The following is an 18615-nucleotide window of genomic DNA, read 5'->3' as shown; positions in this document are numbered from 1 at the left end:
GCCCGATGGATCATAGCGACTGACCATCGATTACCGGGAACTCAACAAAGTCACCCCCGCAGCAGCCCCCACGGTAGCCACAAGTCCCGAGACCATGCTCAAACAGGGACTCAACTCACAATACTTTACGGTTTTGGACGTCAGTAATGGATTCTGGTCCGCTACATTGGCAAAAGCGTGCCAATACAAATTTGCCTTCACTTTTAAAAATCAACAGTACACGTGGACATGCCTTCCACAAGGATTCCACAACTCCCCCTCCATTTTCCACCGACAGCTGGCAAATGGTTTGTCAAAATTTTCTCGCCCCAAATGTCTGGTCCAGTATGTGGCTGACCTATTACTGCAGACAGACACCAAGGCAGAGCACATCGAGCTTCTGGCCGAACTCCTGGAACTCCGACAGAAAATTGGTTGCAAAGTAAACCCCAAAAAGGCCCAGATTTTGGAAAACAAAGTGATATATTTGGGTACGATTATCACGCACAGTAAACACGAGATCGAGCACAAAAGAATTGACTCGATTGCCAAATTGCCCCTTCCCCAGAATATTTCAGCCCTCCGGTCGTTTTTAGGACTGGTTGGCTACTGCCGAAACCACATTGACGGTTTCGCCACCAAGGCAACACCCCTCTCGGAACTCCTAAAGAAAGGAGCCCCTTGGGAGTGGCTTCCGCAGCATACGGATGCTATGGATGCTTTGAAAAGAGCCCTCACTGCAGCTCCCGCACTACAAGATCCAGATCCACTTTCCCCTTACGCGAAAGAGATAGCTCGCACCGACCGCACCCTTTCGGCCGTACTCCTCCAGAAACTGCACGAACAGTTAAGACCTGTGGCTTATGCATCCAGACTTTTAGATCCTGTGGAGCAGGGATTTTCAGCCTGTGAAAGACACCTGCTCGCAGTTTTCTGGGCAATTCAGTATTTTTCCTACATAACCGGACTAAACCCCATCACAATCCTCACAGAACACACCCCCATCCAACTTTTACTTGACGGACGACTCAAAGACGGTACAGTTAGTCAGATTAGAACAGCTAGATGGACCCTTCTTTTGCAGGGACGAGACATCACTGTTAAAAGGACCAAGACCCACACTGTCTTAGCCGATAACCTTCAGTACCCAGGCACGCCCCATGAATGTGAAATCATTTCACCGCACCACAACACCGGCCCCTTTATTACGAAAACACTCCCCAGAAAGATAGGTAGTTCACCCCAGAGCCCCCAGCACACAGACACATGCGCACCTTTAAGCATATATGTGGATGGTTCTCCCACTATATAAGAAGGGAAGCGCATTACAGGATGCGGCATTTATGTCGAGGACGCGCAGGGACGCGCCCTAGAAGAGATCTCCTTAAAGCTACCAGGCCACTTAGGCGCGCAGGCGGCAGAACTAGTAGCCGTGGCGTACATTGTGGATCACCCAGATTCCTTCCCCAGCCCAGCAGGCATATACTCGGACACCCTCTATGTCTGCAATAGCCTTACAGAATTCCTGCCCCTGTGGAAAGCAAGAGGATTTGTTTCCGCAGACAGAAAACCCCTTTCTTCAGCCCCATTGCTCCGCCACATTTTAGAAAAAGCACAGAACAGGATATTCGGAATCGTTAAAGTTCGCAGTCACCACCGTTCCTCCCCCCCCTGGAAATGTAAAAGCTGACGCACTGGCCAAAGCAGGTTCCAGGCACGGATATTTTTGGACACCCCCCGAAAGCGCACCAGTGAATGCAGTTCAGGTCTCGCAGACTAATATCGAGGATTTAGTACAGGCCCAGAAGCAGGATAGCAATCTCAGGGAGATTTTGAAAGGACAATTTCCAACACCTTACGTTAGATTTAAGAATGCACTGACCACACATGACGGTGTGGTGCTAAAAGACACCCTTTATGTGGTTCCTGAACAGGACAGGATTCAACTTATTTGTTTGTTTCATGACAGTCATGGACATCAGGAATTTATACCACTACAGCCCACCTCAGGCAGCTCTGTTGGTGGCCAAGTTTAAAAGAAGATGTAACGCACTACATTGAAAATTGCCTTATCTGTGCCCAGAACAATCCAGACAGATAGGCAAAGGAAGCTCAACTTAGTCACACCCGCCCCGTTAACGGCCCCTGGACTAACCTCCAGATCGATTTTATAGGACCATTATCCCCTTGCAGGAATGGTTACAAATACGTATTAGTCGTCATAGACACTTTTACAAAATGGGTAGAGGCATTCCCATCCAGAACGAACACGGCAAAGACCACAGCCAAGATCCTAACCCACCACATCTTTACGAGATGGTGACTCCCGCGCAGCATTGAATCCGGCCAAGGTTCCCATTTTACGGGACGTGTCATGAAGAATGTCCTCACAATATTTGGCATTACCCAAAAATTTCACATCGCATACCACCCCCAGTCAAGTGGTACCGTGGAGCGCATGAATCGGACCCTAAAATCAACCCTCAGAAAAATGGTCCAACAGAACACCACTTGGGATTCAGTCCTCCCATTTGCATTGATGTTTTTGAGAAATACTGTCTCAACATCCACAGGTTACACCTCACATACTCTCATGACCGAACACCCCATGAAAGGCACAGAATTTTTATTAGGATTGGACTTGACCTGCCCCGAAGTGACGGCTCTCACACACGAGAACGCAGTAAAACACTAGTTGAGAATGTGAAAACGGCTCAGCTAGCAGCCGCAATAACATTAGGCACAAGGAAGAAACAGAGCAAGGCCTGTTTCGACAAGACAGTGCATGCGACTGAGTTTGAGGTAGGACAGCAGGTCATGCTCTCAATTTATAACCCCAGCACATTCCTGTCACCGAAGTATTCAGGTCCATACTCCATTGCGGACAAAGTAAGCCCCTCCGTCTATAAAATTAAGTACCCCAACGGAAAGACTGCGTGGTTCCATATTAACCAGCTTAAGGCATATGGCCCACAGGCACACCACGTCATGCTCGACGCAGCAGACCATACCCCACCCACAGCCAACGTATCCCTACCCTCCCCCAACACGCCCACCACATCCACGGACTCGCCCTCGACTCCACGCCCGACCTCTAGACTCCGCCCCAGAACGCCCAGACAGCAGCAGCAGCAGCGACAGCGACTGTGACTCAGACAATAGCCACAGCACGCCTCCCCACTATCCCCAGGCAACAGGACCCACACCCAGCGAATCTGACCACGATTCGAGTGATCCCTTCCTCATCACTTTCCTCAACCAACCCCACCAAACACCACCGCCCTACGATGACGATTCCGTCCCCACAGAACTAGACACCACCTTTTGGCACCGCGACAACTCATACAGGCTCGTCCGGAACGATGAGATGGACCCCAAATCGCACCATGCAGCCCTATCAGCCCTTATACATACGAGAGTACGGCATCCGGGAGAAGATGACGACTTTGAGTCTGACTCCCAAAGCGAGAACCCCTTTGCGACCCTGTTCGCAACTGATAACTGAGGTGTCCAGATGATGTTTTAAAAAAGGAACTGCGTCCTTTCTGATGGAACCTGCAGCATGTTGTTTAATGTTGTTTGCTACTGTTAAATGTTGTTTGTAAGATCAGAAATGTTTCCACGGCCCCACGCCTTATTTGTCTGCAGAAACCTATGAGAACTGGTCAGCACGCTCATCGGCAGAAACCGCCGAGAGCTTGCCAGCCCCCGTTCATAACCGCTCTTCTGGTTCGAAGGTAGAACCAATACGGCAACCCCCTACGATAACTACATTTCTTGCCCGTTCTGGCCGGTTGCTCAGGCAGTGGAGAAACGGCATTGGTCTCCGCCCTGCCTGAGGACCCCGCCTCTGGTCAGCTACGCTCGGGTAGAGCACACACAGCATTGGTCGCCGTCCTACCCGGGGATACCATCCAAATCCTACCCGTCGCGGCTCATACGCACCTCATTTCGGCACTCTTGGTTCAAAAAGTTGTGTTTTGTTTCCGGCAACCCTTAGGTTGCCATCCCTATGCTATTTACATCCTCAAACATTTTGATGGTAAATCGCACAGCCTGCGAGACGGCTCGCACTGTTTCAGTATTTTAAGTGTGTCTTGTCCTGAATATTCGGTTTATGTAAAGGGAGAATTGGCACTGAAGGACAGACATACTAACAGACGAGATATTAACCAAGATAGTAACAGACACTATGCTTGATCCCACAGAACCCCAGAAGCTCCAGGAAAAGAGACGAAACGGAAAGGAAGAGAAAAGAGAAAGAAGAAGGCAACAATGAAGACGGCATACGTGTTTTTCGTTATTGCAATTTGTACCCGGTTGCGCGCAAACGCGAACCCCCTGACCCCCAATCCCCCCCAGCCGTCAATGATTCACTTCCCCATAGCACACAGAACCCCGAGATAGTCTCCGATACACCATCATGGTGTGATAAGCTCATAACGTGATGCTCCCTTTCCTACGTAGTCGAATCAATATTAGTGTTGGCGATACTCTGCAGCATCGTGCAGACTATCCGCATGAGGAAATGGAGAAGGAGAGCCTACCTCGCTTGCACCCCGGTATACAGAATAAAATCCCCTATGTTCAGTTATCCCCAGGACCCCGAACCCCTCGATCTACAATAAAGGACATTAGTTTGCGTTCTTCTGTAAATAAAGAAATGGAAAGATTGCACAACGCTGTGTTTGACTGCCAAGCCTTGAAAAATGTAAATGCTGCTTTTATTTTGGATTGTTTAGGAAGTTAATATGACTGAATGTTTAGTGTGTAGTTTATTGAGGACAGTTAGAGGTACCGTTTTTTAAATTTTGTAATGGATGTCCCTGTTTTGACATAGCGCCACCTAGAATGCTAGTTTTAAAAAATTCTTGCATAGTTATGGTCAGTGTAGAGGCCATAGAAGAGTGCTCGCCGGGTCAGGGAATGAAGACAACGCAGTTATGTGATCCTTCACGCTTCGCGTAAGGGATCACAAGGAGGGAGTGTAGCCACCTGGGTTGGCCACTTCCCGACTTAAAATGAAGAACCGCAAAGGCTGAAGGGAAATTCAGCCAACACAGGCAAAGACTAGCAAGTACAGAAATCATGTATATTGAAACCTGCAAAACAGCCAGACAGCACTGAAACCAGCAGCCATCTGCATAGTAATGCAGCAGCCATCTGCATAGTAATGAGCAATTCCAAGGCACAATGGCAACAGTGAAGGTGAATAAAGCCAAGCCAGACTCCTCGGCGCCAGCAGGAGCCAAGGCAAAGGAAGGCCAACGAAAATTTAGGGACCGCCCAGCGATCAGGGAACCTCTCCAGCATTGGAGAAATCGATCCAAGTGATCGGAAAGTAGTCCAATCACTTGGAACCAGGTATGGGGTCCGCTCTGAAGGGCAGGGAGCCCCTGGGAACTATAAAGTAAAGCCCCCCCAAGTTCAAATTGTTCTTCTTTGGCAGGGTCACTCAGCAACTTGAATCAATCCGTGAGAGTGACCTGTCTCAACTGCCGCCAACCAAGTAAGTCACAAGTCAACGCTCGCTATGAGATAGGAGCTCCTAGCTACCAGTCCATACCAGCTTTTGAATCCTGCAGATTCAGGACCTGAACGAAAGGCCATTTGTTCCCCTGACCTGGTGGGCCAGTCCGAAGCTAAGTATAGGCCTGTTAGTGATAGGAATAGCCTAGAAAGTAGAGTTTACCCATGAGTAGTGATTTACTGTATATAATAAATGTGTTTTGATTTGAATCTTACTAATTGGTGTGTTGAGTTCTTGATCATTACTTGAACTTGAACCTTGTGGCGGTATCATAAAGATACCTGGCGACTCTAGAGCAAAGGTTAAACAAACAGAGCAAATTACGAATTAAGAGCCAACCAAAAGTTAGCAACACCTCCTTCTGCACTGTAGCGATTCTATAAAGAATGACAAGACTGAAGCCAACCCACTTGGTTCCCAGTTAAACAAACTTCCAACTGCTCCTCTTCTGTAGCTATTTGCTCAGGTACACAATCTCAATTTGAGCTTCAAATCTCCCCCATCCCATCCACCATCAATAACATCTAATGGTTGTACTGTATTTCTACCTCTTCTGGATCCAGATGTTCGACTATAACATATTTCCACCTCTTCTGGACCCACCTTTACTTGTCCCATTACCAACATCTTTTGCCTTGCACCATCATCGCTTTTTCATAGAAAATAGGTGTAGGCCATTCAGCCCTTCGAGTCTGCTCTGCCATGGAATACGATCTTGGCTGATCCTTTATATCAACAGTATACCTCCAAACTCTCCTCATACCCTTTAGAGTCTATAAATCTACTTCATTTTTAAATACATTCAGTGACTTGACCTCCACAGCCTTTTGTGGTCGAGAATTTCACAGGTTCATCACTGAGTGAAGAAATTTCTCCTCACCTCAGTCCTAAATGGTCTACTCCATCTCCTGAAATTGTGACCCCTTGTTCTAGACCCCCCAGCCAGAGGAAATAACATCCCTGCATCCAGTCTATCCAGCCCAGTCAGAATGTTATATGTTTCAATTAAAGCCCCTCTCACTCTTCTAAATTAGAGTGAATACAGGCCAAGTCGACCAAATCTCTCCTCATACAACAATCCAGCCACTCCAGAAATCAGTCTGGGGAACCTTTGCTGCACTTCTAGAATACAAGACCAGGGACATACTTCTGAGGCTGTAGGAGGCTCTGGTCAGACGCCATTTGGAGTATTGTGAGCAGTTTTGGGCCACGTATCCAAGGAAAGATGTGCTGGCTTTGGAAAGGGTCCAGAGGAGGATCACAAGAATGATCCCTGGAATGAACAGCTCGTCATATGAGGAACGGTTGAGGACTCTGGGTCTGTACTCATTGGGAGTGTAGAAGGATGAGGGGATCTTATTGAAACTTACAGGATACTGCAAGGCCTGGATAGAGTGGAGGTGGAGGATGTTTCCACTTGTAGGAAAAACTCGAAGCAGAGGGCACAATCTCAGACTAAAGGGACGAACCTTTTGAATCAGAGATGAGGAGGAATTTCTTCAACCAGAGGGTGGTGAATTTGTGGAACTCTTTGCCGCAGAAGGCTGTGGAGGCCAAATCACCGAGTGTCTTTAAGACAGAGATAGATAGGTTCTTGATTAATATGGGGATCAGGGGTTATGGGGAGAAGGCAGGAGAAAAATATCAGCCACGATTGAATGGCGGAGCAGACTCGATGGGCTAAGTGGCCTAATTCTGCTTCTATGTCTTATGGTCTTCCTCTACAGCAAGTATATCCGTTCTTAGATAAGGAGACTTAAACTTCACCCAATACTCCAGGTGTCATCTCATCAAGGCCCTGTACAGCTGCAGTGAGACATCATTGAAGCCCAAACTTACCATTTCCCTTCCTAACTGCTTGCTGTACCTCCGTGCTTACTTTCAGTGACTGGTGTACTCTAGGACACCCTGGTCTCTTTGTATGTCAACATTGTTGAGAGCCATGTGCCAGGGCCTGAGCTCAGAGGGGGTAGCACGCACGTGGAGGCTCTACTGCTATCAAAAATACCTTTTAAGTGCAACAATTGAAATATTTTGGAAAGTTCAGAACTTAAAGGCACTCACCAGAGTACTGGAAATAAAAAGAGGACTATTGGGTGAGCGACTAAAGAATTGTAAAGGAAGACACAGTGCCATAGGTGCAGCGGGCCGACTTTGCGAGTGGCTTGGAGTAACAGCATCATGGGTGGCTCCCGCACTGGTGCTGGCAGTTCGGGCTTATCAGCCCGATCGAAGGAGAACCCCATCTTTTTGGAGTCTTTTTTTTCTCTTGTCATTTCCTCTCATGGGTCTTTATCAGCTCTCTCGTGGGGTCTTTGTTCCCTTGGGTCTTTTTTTCCTCTCTCTCTCTTTTTCGTTTTTTTCCACCTCGTGGGTCTCTTTTTCTATTTCTCGGGGTTTTTTTGCTTTTCTCTCTCTCTCGGGGGTTGGGGTGAGTGACGGCCGCATCGTGGGTGGCCTCCCACGCAGGTGCCGGCACTTCGGGGTTATCAGCCCGATCGAGGAGACCTCCATTTTTTTCTCATGGTTTTTTTTTTTTTAAATGAGTGTTTTTCTTTTTAAGTGGGGCCTTGGTTTTCTTGGTTCTCTTCTCCTTTTCATTTTTTTGGGGAGGGTTTTCTTCTCTTTTCCCTTTTTTTTCCTCTCCCTGGGGGGTCCTTTTTCTCCTGTTTTTCTCACTCTCTGTAGCCATCTAAAATGGCCACCTGCAAAGAACCATGGGAATTGTGGTCAACTTGGACACAGACAAGTACACAACCTCTGTGTATTGTGCAAAGAAACCAGACCTGACCAAAACTTGCAACCATTAAAAGTCAATCACCATTTCCCCCAGGACAATAGAGTCTGAATCAAGGAGTTACAACAGTAGCAGACTAACCGGCACCACTTCCCCTTATTGCTAAAGGCCTACGTGCCTGGGACAATGATAGCTCGGACCCGCCCAGCCACCGAGGTATCCACCCCCTAATTGGCTAGGATCAATGGGGGTGATTGAAACCCGATCGATCCATTGGAGCCAGAGATAGGACCGCCCATAAGGGCTCGAAAGAGAAGAAGGATAAGAGGCACCAAGGATCGGCCTCTTTTGGACCGGCCTGTGCGCGACCAATTGCAGCATATCAACTAGCCAAGTTCAAGAACCCGCGATCACTACCTGAAGGATGAGCCCAGCCGAGACAAACCTGAAGACTTCCAACCGACCCACATGGACACAGATAAAGGCCTTATCTCTTACACAGAGCCGGTCACCCCGAAGTTAAGTAAAGGTCTTCTTAGTTATTAGGTCTAGTTTAGTGCGTAGTCGCGTGTATCATTGTATACAGAAATAAGTCTTGTGTTCTTATAAAACTGTCTTTGAACTAATACACTAGTTGTATGGTCATTCGGTCAATACAAGAAACAGCTTGTGGTTCACATAGAAATAAAGAAGCCAACATCTCATCCCACAGAACCGTGAAACGATCATCTTTTAACTCGCAAAAACTCACACACTAGGGTCACCACACTAGCTGGAGAGCTAGTGCCGGGAGCATGCAGCAAATAGAGGTTGCAGCCTTCCCCCAACAGGGGTACAGCTTCTGCCGTGCGGGGTGGGGTGGAGGCGGAGGACAGTGGGGACAGAGAAGCAAGGGGGAAAAGAACTGGGAGAAGGGGGCCCGGTGGGGAGAGGGTCATGGGGAAAGGGACAGCAAACGATAATATGGCGACATAGGGCCGCAACCAGGGGCCCGGAAAAAAGCACTGCAGACAACTCCAATATGGTCTCTGGGCAAAGGCAGATCCTGGAGTACAGGGGCCTACCTACGTGACGGACGCACTGTTGCCGGCTGTGTTGGGCATCCCCTGGACAAAGGGATACCCCGGAGTGCAGGGGCCTATCCACATGGCAGACATACAGTTGATGGCCATGTTGGGTGCCCCCTGGACAAAGGGAAACCCCAGAGTGCAGGGGCCTATCCACATCGCGGAGACACAGTTAGCGGCCATGTTGGATGTCCCTGGACAAAGTGAAGCCCCGGAGCGCAGGGACCCGACCGCATGGGGAAAAGCAGTGACAGCGGCCATCTTATATGGCCCCTTAATAAAGGGAAACTCCAGAGTGCAGGGACATGTCCACCGGGTAAGTATGGTTAATCCTACAGGAGCGGAGAAAAGAATCCCCCACCAGGATAGTCACCTGGAATGTCAGGGGACTTAACGGCCCAGTGGAAAGATCCAGCGTCTTCACCCACCTAAGAAACAAGAGAGTCGACATAGGGAGACTGAGAGGAGGGCAGGACCGACAGCGGGTAAGGAAGGGCTGGGTGGGACAGACTTACCATTCCTGCTACGGAACGAGGGCCAGGGGGTAGCGAGTCTGTTAAATAAGAGGATGATGTTTAAGGCGATGAGGAAGGTAACGGATGAAGGGGATAAATCATGGTCAGCGATACATGGACGGGGCACCGGTAGCATGCGTCAACATGTACGCTCCCAACACAAAATTCGACACAAAAGGGGGCGGGGACTTTAACTGTGTACAGGACCCACGGACAGACAGGTCGAACCCCAGAACGGGGAAGACCTCGAACATGGCGAAGGAACTTGGTTGCTTCATGGGGTAGATGGGGGGGGGGGGGGGGGGGGGTGGACCCTTGGGAGGTTCACCCACCCAGGGGAGAAGGAGTTCTCCTTCTTCTCCCCAGTACACAACGTATACTCAAGGATTGACTTCTTTGTGGTCAGAAAATCGGTGCTCCCAGGTCTGGTCAAGGTGGAGTACTCTACAATCGTAATCTCTGACCAAGCTCCACATTATACGGAGATGAGGTTGGAGACAGCCAGTACCCAATGCCCCACATGGAGGTTGGACACCGCCCTACTGGCCGACAAGGCTTTCAGTGAGAGGGTATCACAGGCCATATTGGAGTATACGACAAACAACCAAATCGGCGAGGTCTCACCCTCCACATTCTGGGAGGTGCTGAAGGCCGTGATGAGAAGGGAAATTTTCGCCTTTAAAACATGAAGGGATAGAGAGGAGAGAGCAGCTGGGCAACAGCTGGTCGACTCCATGCTGGAGGTAGACCGTAAATATTCCGAGGCCCCGACTGTAGAGCTCTTGGCAGAGAAAAGCTACAAATGGACTTTGACCTACTCTCCACGAGGAAAGCAGTGCATCCACTTTGCCAGGCACGGGGGACCCTATACGAACAAGGGAACAAAGCCAACCGCCTGTTGGCGCACCAGCTGAGAAAGCATTGCCACCAGAGAGATCGTGCAAATTAGGGACAACAGAGGCACGCTAGAAACAGACCCAGACAGGGTTAACAAAATCTTGAGGACTTTTACCGGGGATTGTACACCTCAGGGCCCCTAACAGGGAACTCGGGGATGAAACAGTTCCTCGATGGACTGGACATGCCAGTCATGGGGGAAGGACAGAAAACGGGGCCTGGGAGCACCGCTAGAACTGGGAGAGATCATGGAGTATAAGCTTCATGTAGGCGGGGAAGGCGCCGGGACCAGACGTGTTCACGGCGGACTTCGACAAAATATTCATGACAGCACTGGCCCCACACCTGCGGGAGATGTTGACACAAGCCTCAATCTCGCTAATACCCAAGAAAGACAAAGACCTGACTGAATGCAGTTTATACAGACCCATCTTGCTGCTAAACGTAGATGCCAAAACACTGGCCAAGATCCTAGCCAAAAGGCGAGAAGACTGCGTACCAGAGGTGGTCGCAGAGGATCAATCGGGCTTTGTCAAAGGTAGACAGCTAACATCGAACATCAGGCGCATGCTGAATGTGATCATGAGCCCATCCAGGGACATAGCACCTGAGGAGATGGTCTCACTGGACGCAGAAAAGACCTTCAACAGAGTCGAATGGAAGTATCTCAGAGGTGCTGGAGCGGTTCAGGTTCGGAAAAGGATTCACCTCATGGGTGAAGCTCCTATACAATGCTCCCATGGCAAGCGTACGGACAAACAGCGCCAGCTCCCAGTACTTCCAGCTGCAAAGGGGCACCAGGCAGGGATGCCCGCTGTCCCCGCTGCTGTTCGTCCTAGCAATCGAACCATCAGCGATTGCACTCAGAACAGCAAAGAACTGGAGGGGGATCCAAAGAGGAGGCAGAGAGCATCGAGTCTCGCTCTACGGGGATGACCTGCTCCTCTACTTCTCAGAGCAACAAAGCAGCATGGAAGGAATCAACACGCTCCTGAAAGAGTTCGGTGCCTTCTCAGACTACAAACTCAACATGAGCATGAGTGAGATTTTCCCGGTGAACCCGGCAGCGCTGGTGGGATTGCCGTTTAAACAAGCCCAGACACAAATTCCGCTATCTGGGGATCCAAATCGTTCATGACTGGACAGAGATCCACAAAAGGAACCTGACCATTCTGACAGAGGAAGTCAAAAAGGACCTGCCGAGATGGAACTCCCACTCTCCCTGGCGGGGAGAGTCCAGACGATCAAAATGAACATACTGCCCAGGTACCTCTTCATACTAAGATCAATCCCGGTCCATATCTCCAAGGCCTTTTTTAACTCACTGGACAAGGGTGGGGGGGTGGGGGGGGGAGAAGAATCCTAGGATCACAAAGAAGGTCCTACAGAAAACAAAGTCCAGGGGAGGGCTAGCCCTCCCAAACCTACAATCCGATCTATATCTCCAAGGCCTTTTTTAACTCACTGGACAAGTTAATCATGGCATTTGTAGGGGGTTGGGGAAACAATCCTAGGATCACAAAGAAGATCCTACAGAAACCAAAGTCCAGGGGAGGGCTAGCCATCCCAAACCTACAATTGTACCACTGGACAGCGACAGCGGAAAGAGTGGTAGGATGGATAAGGAGCCAGAAGCCGAGTGGGTGCGTGCGGAGGAGCCCTCCTGCAAGGGAACCTCTCTCCGGGCCCTCACCATGGCGGCACACCAATCCCCACCCAAGAAACACTCCAGCAGCCGTGGTGAAAGCCACCCTCCAGACGTGGAACCAACTACGGCAGCAATTCAGACTGACCAAAATGTCCGGCAAAGCCCCCATAATAACCACAGGTTCACACCAGCACTCACCAACACCACCTTCAAAAGGTGGAGACAGGATTGGGTGGGGGGGGGGGGGGGGGGGGGGAAAGACACGACACTGACGGTCCGGGACCGATACAGTGACAGTAGGGTCACGACACTGGATGAACTGACGCAGAGATTCCAACTAGCTAAAGGCAACAAACTTAAGATACCTGCAGCTTAAAAACTTCCTACGGAAGGAGACAAGAACATACCTGTGACCACCAGGACAGACACTATTAGAATAGCTACTGGACATCCTAGGCAGAGGGTACTGTAGTGACATGTACAAATGACTGCTAGAGAGGTTTAACGCCGAACTGAACACAAGGATGAAATGGGAGGAAGACTTGAGGGGGCGGGGGGGGGGGGGGGGGGGGGCGCGACATACTGTAAATAGAGAAACCGAAGGAGCCTTTTTGTTCTGTACAATAAATGAAAACAAACGGCAATGTATATAATTTTGAAAATGTCAATGAAAAAAGATTTTCTTTTAAAAATATTGTTGAGAGGCTTCAAGGTGATTTTAACAATTTGAATGAGTGGGCAAATACATGGCAGATGCAGTATAATGTAGATAAATGTTATGTTATCTACTTCAGATGAAGGAAGAGAAAACAGTATTATTTAAATGATAGCAAAATTATTTAAAATGTGAAAGTATTCAGTGTTGACTACACATTTAGATTCAGAAACATTGAAAAGAGCCAGCATTGTAGTAGAAAAATTATAATGCAAAAACGGATTCGTTTTTAGAACATCTGATAATCTAAATATATAATAAAGAATTCACCAAGCCCATATATTAGTGTAGGGTGCATGTATTCCTTAAAATTCGCTGGCCACTGCGCATTCTCTGCTCTTTCTGTTAACTATCAGTCAGTTTCATAATATATACCGTGCAGTTGCCACCCTTTGCATACATTTCTGACAAGGATCTCAGAGAATACATGTATCTGACAGCTTTTAGTTCTCAGCACATGATCTCTGTTTCCCTCTCCTCTCTTAATTTCCAACGAGTTGGAAATTTTACAGATTAAACAGGTCCCAATAATCGTTTCTCCGAAGGGACCAGAGATTTCCAGCTTAGCAATTCCTATCTTGCCAGCCAGCAGGAAGCCTTTCTCCACATTACTTTCACGTTCTGGCAATTCATCCTTGCAGTTTGAATGCTAATAACCACATGGCGATGCGGAAGCCAGCTTTTCTGACACTACGGATTCCAACCACACAGATATCACCAATTACAGCAAAATGGAGAGGCTCTATTGCTCAGAACTCAGAGACAGAACAGCACGTCATGCTCAGAAAAGAAGCAACATGATGTAATCACCCAGATTGCTTTCAACGTGATCAATAACTGAATATCTCCTGAGCCAGCCACGTGTGCCTGCAGACTACTTTCTGATTTGAGAGCCGACATACACTTGAATTTTACTGTGGGTCCTTACCTGCCAAATTCCAGAGATTGGCAGTAGTCAGAAAGGTTCAGTAAAACACTATGCTCTCTTTATCCATCAGCTCTGGCAAATTTCAGACAGTTTGATGAAAGCAGCGGCTGCACAAGACCTGCTGGTCAGGAGGCCACAGCACAAGCACAACGATTAAGCAACTTTGCAAAATGCAGCAGGGTTAACACTTGCACCTTCTACCAGTTTTAATATCTAACTAGACACAACATTCAGTCAGTAAATCAACAGGAACATTTTTCTGACTTAGATTTTGACTTGACATGGAAAGTGCTTGAAAAACACAGCTGTCAATATTGAAAGAATGTTAGACATGGCATTTACAACCAATACCAGGATCACAACGTGTAGACCATTTTACAGTTGCAATTATCGTGCTGGCCCAGAGGCCATTAGCTATGTATGGACTCCAACTAGGCAGTGCCCTGCGTGTCCTGCCTGGTTTTAATTTTCAAGTTCCTTCACCAGAAGGCAGCTGTGTGTATGGGGCGCTCAGTAGCTTGTCCAGAGCTCCCTTCGGGTGGTAATTTCATAGTACAGGGGAATGGTGGAGACAGAAGTGTCCACATCACCCAAAAGATTAAATACTATCTGAGCAAGTTTAAAAACTTAGCATTTTTAAAAATCAGCTTCAAAGGAGTTGTACTGCAGGCAGTGTCAAACTCAGCATGACCTCCTCTGGGGGTTTTCACACAGGCTGATCATATCAATGCTTACGCTACAGCAAGTGTACATTCTTAGAATGAAGAGAATCAAAATATTAAGATTTTAAACGGATTTCGACCTCTTTGGAAGGGTGGCACAGTAGCACAGTGGTTAGCACTGTTGCTGCACAGCAATAGGGTCCCAGGTTCGATTCCTGGCCTGGGTCACTGTCTGTACCAAGTAGCCGTAGTGTGGCGACTTGGGGATTTTCACAGTAACTTCATTGCAGTGTTAATGTAAGCCTACTTGTGACAATTGTTGTCGTCGTCGCTGCCAATCTACCTTAGAGTAGGTCTGCAGTGAGGGTAGGTCTGCAGTGAGGAGGGAATGGAAATATCTGTTCACTACTTGAGGTTCATATAGTCAGGGAAAACAGCATAAAAAGAAATGCGTGTGGGGGGGTTGGGGAGATTTCAACAGCTGAATGGAATCATACAGTCACAAAAATAGACAATTAATTAACACTGGGAGTTCCAGTAATATCTAGTTACAGATAATACGGAGCTCAAATAGGAACGAGACATTGACTGAAGCCTGACAGGACTTATCTAACAATCTTGGACCCATCTGACCTGTATTGGAAATGCATTATTGAAACATAATCTTGGTGCCTGATGACCTAATGAGGTACTTAAGTAATACTGGTTTCCAATGACTCCTGTTTTTTGACAGCTTCAAAATGACAAGGGGAATGACAAGGAAGGCGGGGGTGGAGGAGGAATATGTGCTTTTTTGCAACAGAAAAATGATAACTAGAAACCCACAATATCATGAAATGTTGTGCCATTATTAACTCATGTGGATTATTTAAAAATATATTCACTGACTATGAGAATAACATGTAATTAAGTATCTCGTGAGGGCATTTGGTATTTATTTTGTTATTTTTATCTTCTTGAAGTGTTATTTAAGACAAGGATGGTCAAGCTTTTGGACCATTAGGCAGTGAGCCCATGCATACAATCGCTGAGTGGGCCATAAACGATTGAAACATTTCTCTGTCACAAGAAAACACCACAGAAACAGTTTGAACTTAGGTGGAAATGGAGAGGCAAGCAGTTAAAATTGGCAGGGAATGACTAGCTTTCCTGCCATGTGAAGCCAGCAAGAGGAGAAGGACGAGAAGACAGCACGTTGTTTTTTAAATTCCTGGTGGGGCCAGAAGATAGAAAAATGGTCCTCAGTGCCCCATAAGGAACGTTCAAGTCTCCCCTCCCAGCATTCACCTTGCTGACAGACTGTTCCGAAACCCTCCTATTGTGACTCAGCCAAGTGCGGACACCTGTTCTTCATCCTGGCCGGTGGACTCCTGTCCCTTGGACAATCCACTCACGCCTGATGTGGTTATTTAGTTACAGCCTGAAAGTTTAAACCTCCAGTTGTTGACATTAGAGAGTTTAGGTGTTCACTCTTTTCCCTGTCCACCCAATTCCATACCAAGTTCAAGTCAGGATTCATGTCCCACAGAGTCACTTTTTCTATTCATTCAAGAAATATCTGAAAAATTTGAACTCCCAAGCAGTAGAAATCTAAACCCAGTGTCTGAAACGTTAAATTCCCCAGCTGCAAGTAATTCCTGCCTCCTTGTACTAAAATTTTGAAATTCCCACCCGACACACAAACATCTGATCCTCCATATGCAGAAAATGAATCCCACTCACACACATCCTGTACTTCACTTTCTGTCACCCGCTGACCTCTGCTCCTGCAACCTGATTCAGCATAGCCTACTCCTGCTGCTCACCATTGCAATCACAATTATTGACACTCTTATATGAATCTGTCTCCCAGATCAGTTACATCCTGTTCTAATGTATCCATTTTGTCCATTGTACTGCCACTGATCTGTCCCTTTGTGGCCAGCAAAGATCTTCAAGAAGTGCACATATAGAAACTTCTGCCTGGTCTGGATGACTTGCAAAGATCAAATATGGTGCAAAAGTTTTAGTCCTTCTTGGCTCTAAAAGTAGTTTTCTTCAATCCTCAAAACCAAGGAATATCAGTTGTATAGTCATAGTTTTTATCATACACCATGTAGAATTTTCACCCATATACCACTGAGGATATAATGTCACTTAACTGTATCTTGGATATATGTTTTTTTTGGTTTACACAGTTCATGTCCCAAGTCACATTTACTAAGACATGACAGAAAATCTAACTGGGTCCATAACTACACTACATTCTGTGACAAGTATATTCGGACGATTTGAGGGCTGGAAGGAAAGAAAGAATTAATAAATTAGTGCATAATTATATATTGCCTTTCACCTTTATTCAAGGCAGATCTTTGTTAATCAAAGGAACAAAGGATTATAAGATGGCAGATAGGAAAGTGAATCAGAGACCACAATCAGAACAGCCATGATCGTATTCATAGAATTTACAGTGCAGAGGCCATAAGGCCCATCGAGTCTGCACCGGCCCTTGGAAAGAGCACCGTACTCAAGCCCACACCTCCACCCTATCCCCATAACCCAGTAACTCCAGCTAACCTTTTAGACGCTAAGGGGCAATTTATCACAGCCAATCCACCTAACGTGCACATCTTTGGACTTGGAGGAAAGACAAGTCCTATCTAGTTTAATTTAATGAGGGTATGATTCAAAGTGTATTTTTTTGAACATTCATTTCCTTCCAGTTTCTGTTTTGTCCCCATTTACTGCAAGAGTCTGGTAGCTACAGAGACTGACAGCTAGATGCCTAACAATTCCAAACAGATAAACGGTCCTTGGTTTAATGGTTTGAAGAAAGTAGCTAGTTTAAGAAATCACTGGTATAGAAAAGCCTTTGTCCTTCCTTCTTGCAAGATTTGGTAGAATACTAATATAACCCATAATAATTACTATGGCAGATGTCACTGTATTTTTTCCAAGTCTGTTACAGTGAAACCTAAAAAAAGTTTTTTTTAAATTCACTGACTTGGTGGTGATTCATTGTTAGTTTATTACAAAGTTAAGATCTTGCTTATTCAGCAATGTATAATGTACATTTTGGCATGTCAAATACTACCCAGTAAATAATATACGAAAACATAACCAAAATTCAATGATAGCGTAGGATGTGAGAGACGATCCCATGTGGTTTGTGGAACCAGTTACGTAGTCAAGCACGACAGTCAGTTTGCACAAAACAATCACTAGCATTTCAGAGTAATTTACTGCATTGTAAAGCACTTTGGGATATCTGAACCACAATAAGATGTTACATAAATGAAAATCTTCTTCTTTGCACCTTTAACATGTTGCAACATTCAGATGAGATGCAATGTTAAACCAAGGTTCTATCTACCTGTTGTGGATTTAGTTGGGTATTAAAAATGCCCATGGCAATGACCAAGTATCACAACTTCAATTTTTTTTCTCTTTTATGAATCTGCTATGGGGCAATAGTGAAGACATTTTTCAATAGTGAAGACATTTTTCTGGCACTTTCTATCACATAAATCACCATTCGTAAAAGCAATAATTGTCTGATATTTCTAGGATATTTGTGATTGATTTGGCCACCATATGTAAAACACAAACAAATTTCCACTTGTCCTTCCGAAAATACCAAACTGGTTAACAAAACTGCAGACACTTAACAGAGACCCCAGTAACAATTAGTGCTGAAATTAACGTAACTAATAACGATCGTGAAAAAAAATAAGATAGTGACGCTCAATCAGGGCTTGAATACTCAGGCCTGATCCCAAGGGTAATGTACAACAAACAGCAGTTAGTTACACGTGTCCCCTTTCACACTATGTTACTCAAGACATCAACCTCCCACCAAGGGGGGGGGGGGGGCACCTTGCTCTTCATATGCGCATTCCATCCTTTTACATTTTTTTTAAACCGTGAAAATAATTAGCATCCAGTGTTAATTAAAAAA

At 46.6% G+C, this 18615-nt stretch overlaps 1 protein-coding gene across 2 annotated transcripts in view; it reads right to left on the bottom strand.

Moving 5' to 3' along the window:
- fam171b (family with sequence similarity 171 member B) overlaps positions 1–18615 on the bottom strand; it is a 105297-nt gene that overhangs the window by 85702 nt on the left and 980 nt on the right. The window lies entirely within an intron of this gene.

Source organism: Scyliorhinus torazame, chromosome 2, assembly GCF_047496885.1.
Source record: "Scyliorhinus torazame isolate Kashiwa2021f chromosome 2, sScyTor2.1, whole genome shotgun sequence".
Taxonomy (NCBI): Eukaryota; Metazoa; Chordata; class Chondrichthyes; order Carcharhiniformes; family Scyliorhinidae; genus Scyliorhinus; species Scyliorhinus torazame.
Note: the sequence above shows the minus strand (reverse complement) of the source record. Positions and strands in the feature narration are given on the sequence as shown.